This window comes from Schistocerca gregaria, unplaced genomic scaffold (genome assembly GCF_023897955.1).
Source record: "Schistocerca gregaria isolate iqSchGreg1 unplaced genomic scaffold, iqSchGreg1.2 ptg001059l, whole genome shotgun sequence".
Taxonomy (NCBI): Eukaryota; Metazoa; Arthropoda; class Insecta; order Orthoptera; family Acrididae; genus Schistocerca; species Schistocerca gregaria.
The window spans coordinates 90,001-95,000 of NW_026062405.1; the positions used below are offsets into that span (position 1 = coordinate 90,001).

At 53.6% G+C, this 5,000-nt stretch overlaps 1 non-coding gene across 1 annotated transcript; it reads right to left on the minus strand.

Annotated features, from left to right (window-relative positions):
* Positions 1-241: 241 nt before the first annotated feature.
* Positions 242-2,134, minus strand: LOC126327810 (small subunit ribosomal RNA). The gene has a single exon (XR_007561491.1). It is a non-coding gene; the product is annotated as a small subunit ribosomal RNA (ribosomal RNA).
* Between the last annotated feature and the right edge of the window lie 2,866 nt (positions 2,135-5,000).

Below are 5,000 nucleotides of genomic sequence, written 5' to 3' on the forward strand. Positions count from 1 at the left end.
GTCGTACGGCTCCACACCGGAGCGGACAGGCACTCGGGCGAACGTCATTCAAAACCGGCGCCAGGCGCCAGGTACCGCAGGCCAGCCGCTCCAGAGCTTCAGCGCTCGTACCACACAACAACAACACTTCCGCTAGTTTTGAGAGGCACGCGTGGTTCCGCACGCGGCGCACGGCCACTGCCGTACAGGTAGCGTGTTGCGCGACACGACACGCACATCGAAAGACATGCAGTCTAGTCGGTAATGATCCTTCCGCAGGTTCACCTACGGAAACCTTGTTACGACTTTTACTTCCTCTAAATGATCAAGTTTGGTCATCTTTCCGGTAGCATCGGCAACGACAGAGTCGATGCCGCGTACCAGTCCGAAGACCTCACTAAATCATTCAATCGGTAGTAGCGACGGGCGGTGTGTACAAAGGGCAGGGACGTAATCAACGCGAGCTTATGACTCGCGCTTACTGGGAATTCCTCGTTCATGGGGAACAATTGCAAGCCCCAATCCCTAGCACGAAGGAGGTTCAGCGGGTTACCCCGACCTTTCGGCCTAGGAAGACACGCTGATTCCTTCAGTGTAGCGCGCGTGCGGCCCAGAACATCTAAGGGCATCACAGACCTGTTATTGCTCAATCTCGTGCGGCTAGAAGCCGCCTGTCCCTCTAAGAAGAAAAGTAATCGCTGACAGCACGAAGGATGTCACGCGACTAGTTAGCAGGCTAGAGTCTCGTTCGTTATCGGAATTAACCAGACAAATCGCTCCACCAACTAAGAACGGCCATGCACCACCACCCACCGAATCAAGAAAGAGCTATCAATCTGTCAATCCTTCCGGTGTCCGGGCCTGGTGAGGTTTCCCGTGTTGAGTCAAATTAAGCCGCAGGCTCCACTCCTGGTGGTGCCCTTCCGTCAATTCCTTTAAGTTTCAGCTTTGCAACCATACTTCCCCCGGAACCCAAAAGCTTTGGTTTCCCGGAGGCTGCCCGCCGAGTCATCGGAGGAACTGCGGCGGATCGCTGGCTGGCATCGTTTATGGTTAGAACTAGGGCGGTATCTGATCGCCTTCGAACCTCTAACTTTCGTTCTTGATTAATGAAAACATACTTGGCAAATGCTTTCGCTTCTGTTCGTCTTGCGACGATCCAAGAATTTCACCTCTAACGTCGCAATACGAATGCCCCCGCCTGTCCCTATTAATCATTACCTCGGGTTCCGAAAACCAACAAAATAGAACCGAGGTCCTATTCCATTATTCCATGCACACAGTATTCAGGCGGGCTTGCCTGCTTTAAGCACTCTAATTTGTTCAAAGTAAACGTGCCGGCCCACCGAGACACTCAACAAAGAGCACCCTGGTAGGATTTAAACGGGGTCCGCCTCAGGACGCGAAAGCACCCCTTCGGCTCGCCCCACCGGCAGGACGTCCCACGATACATGCCAGTTAAACACCGACGGGCGGTGAACCAACAGCGTGGGACACAAATCCAACTACGAGCTTTTTAACCGCAACAACTTTAATATACGCTATTGGAGCTGGAATTACCGCGGCTGCTGGCACCAGACTTGCCCTCCAATAGATACTCGTTAAAGGATTTAAAGTGTACTCATTCCGATTACGGGGCCTCGGATGAGTCCCGTATCGTTATTTTTCGTCACTACCTCCCCGTGCCGGGAGTGGGTAATTTGCGCGCCTGCTGCCTTCCTTGGATGTGGTAGCCGTTTCTCAGGCTCCCTCTCCGGAATCGAACCCTGATTCCCCGTTACCCGTTACAACCATGGTAGGCGCAGAACCTACCATCGACAGTTGATAAGGCAGACATTTGAAAGATGCGTCGCCGGTACGAGGACCGTGCGATCAGCCCAAAGTTATTCAGAGTCACCAAGGCAAACGGACCAGACCAGCCAATCCGATTGGTTTTGATCTAATAAAAGCGTCCCTTCCATCTCTGGTCGGGACTCTGTTTGCATGTATTAGCTCTAGAATTACCACAGTTATCCAAGTAACGTGGGTACGATCTAAGGAACCATAACTGATTTAATGAGCCATTCGCGGTTTCACCTTAATGCGGCTTGTACTGAGACATGCATGGCTTAATCTTTGAGACAAGCATATGACTACTGGCAGGATCAACCAGGGAGCTGCGTCAACTAGAGCTGAGCAGCCGGCCGCCCGGGAGTGTGTCCCGGGGGCCCGCGCGAACACGCAAGCGTCCGCTCAATTATTCTGCAAACAGGAGGAGGCCGAGCTCCCCTGCACGATACACCTCGAAACCCTCTCAGGTCCCGGCGGCGCGCAGCGCCGTCCTAGGTACTTGGTCGGTTTCGAGAGAGGCGCAATCACCCGGAGTTAGGCGAGTAGACGGTTTTAGTGCAAACACCCTTGCTCCCAACTGAGCTTGCCGCTGCCGACAGAGGCCCGGGAGCGTGCTGTCGTGGCATTGCCGGCGGGAGACAACACGCGCCACCTATGGTGACCGGCAGCTCCAACGCCAGCGCCACACAAGGGCAAAGCCCCACTTGGGTGCAGAAGCGAACTCTCCCAGCACAGCGCACGCGCCAACACGTCCGCACAACTGCGATACAAACCACCTGCGAGAACCGCTGGGGCGACCGAGCAGCAGACGGCGTCGCGGCGCCGAGTGCCAGGCGGCGGCGCATCCTCAACGCACACAGTCCTCAATCAGACCAGCACACTGCAGATGTCCACCGCGCTTCGCACCGGGCTCGGCTGAACCAACTTTGGCCGCCAGGCGCCGCGTGCAGGGTGCGCCGCAGCGTAGCTGCGCCGCCTGCCGGGCCCGTCTGCTGGCGCTCCTGCCACTCGGCGCCCCCCACCAGCCGGCTGTTGCGCGTGCGCCCACGCAGCGCGCGGCCAACACGCCGGGCGGCCCCCCTTCACCGGCCGGGAACAGTCCCACCAAGCCACCGCCGCGTATCGCTTCATACCCACATGGGCCTAGTCACGTGTGTGGATGTGGCGGGTACCGCTGAAACAACCGGTTAATAGCTGTACCGATCGTCGCCATTACAGATTCACCTCCAGCGTGAACAACCGCTCAACAACGGATTTCCAGTTCATTTGCGTATCTTGGGCAGTAAACGTAGATGTCCACCTACATTTGCGAATTCAACAATTCTTGCATGCCAGGATGTCATGTGTCACGACACGCTACATCAGACCACATACACACTGCGACATGTGCAGAAGAGAACACGTGGAAGGTGGCCCGCGCACGTATGCGATGTCCCTTCCGCGATCCACTGTCAACCGGCATCTGCGGCATGTCCCAGATATGGAACGCGGTCCACCAGGGTAGCACTTTGTGTGAGGCAATACGACAAAGTCGGAATACACGCGTCACTACATCAGACGGCTCACGCTGACCTGACCTGACCTGACCTGACCTGACTCACCGCACCACCACACCCAGCGACCCAGGGTGACATACAATGCGTTCGTACGTTCCTCCCACACGCCTCTACGGCGTACCACAGTGCAACCTAGCTGTTATTGGGAGACGAGACAAGTAGCATCGAGCACAACATATGGAAATTGAGATTCGACACCGTTGGGCACAGCCAGCGTACGGTCACACGTATCACACTACTTCACTCTGTACGTAACGACCGATGATCGGTACAGCGTGTGGGTTACGCGTACGACATCAGCGGACAATGGACACAGACCATACCACGACGTACACTGAGGGCGTCGACATCTGAATGCAACTGAACAGCTGCGAGGCTCATTTAACACTCAAACGCCAGACCGACCAGCTTGAGAGGACAGAGACACAAAGAGAGGGACAGAGGGAGGGGGGGGGGCCGATATAGTCCTATTGCAGTACAATTGACAGTGGATAGCGGGAATATGTGGAAAGTAAGCAACACTCGCAAGACATCTACATGAGGATAACAACGACACCAGAGATTCCGAGCAGTGAACTATGTTAGGCAAAGGGACAACGTGGGTTAGGTTAAGGGACAACGTGGGTTAGGTTAAGGGACAACGTGGGTTAGGTTAAGGGACAACGTGGGTTAGGTTAAGGGACAACGTGGGTTAGGTTAAGGGACAACGTGGGTTAGGTTAAGGGACAACGTGGGTTAGGTTAAGGGACAACGTGGGTTAGGTTAAGGGACAACGTGGGTTAGGTTAAGGGACAACGTGGGTTAGGTTAAGGGACAACGTGGGTTAGGTTAAGGGACAACGTGGGTTAGGTTAAGGGACAACGTGGGTTAGGTTAAGGGACAACGTGGGTTAGGTTAAGGGACAACGTGGGTTAGGTTAAGGGACAACGTGGGTTAGGTTAAGGGACAACGTGGGTTAGGTTAAGGGACAACGTGGGTTAGGTTAAGGGACAACGTGGGTTAGGTTAAGGGACAACGTGGGTTAGGTTAAGGGGCAACTTGAGTTAGGTTAAGGGGCAACTTGAGTTAGGTTAAGGGGCAACTTGAGTTAGGTTAAGGGGCAAATTGAGTTAGGTTAAGGGACAACTTGAGTTAGGTTAAGGGACAACTTGAGTTAGGTTAAGGGACAACTTGAGTTAGGTTAAGGGACAACTTGAGTTAGGTTAAGGGACAACTTGAGTTAGGTTAAGGGACAACTTGAGTTAGGTTAAGGGGCAACTTGAGTTAGGTTAAGGGGCAACTTGAGTTAGGTTAAGGGGCAACTTGAGTTAGGTTAAGGGGCAACTTGAGTTAGGTTAAGGGGCAACTTGAGTTAGGTTAAGGGGCAACTTGAGTTAGGTTAAGGGGCAACTTGAGTTAGGTTAAGGGGCAACTTGAGTTAGGTTAAGGGGCAAATTGAGTTAGGTTAAGGGGCAAATTGAGTTAGGTTAAGGGGCAAATTGAGTTAGGTTAAGGGGCAAATTGAGTTAGGTTAAGGGGCAAATTGAGTTAGGTTAAGGGGCAAATTGAGTTAGGTTAAGGGGCAAATTGAGTTAGGTTAAGGGGCAAATTGAGTTAGGTTAAGGGGCAAATTGAGTTAGGTTAAGGGGCAAATTG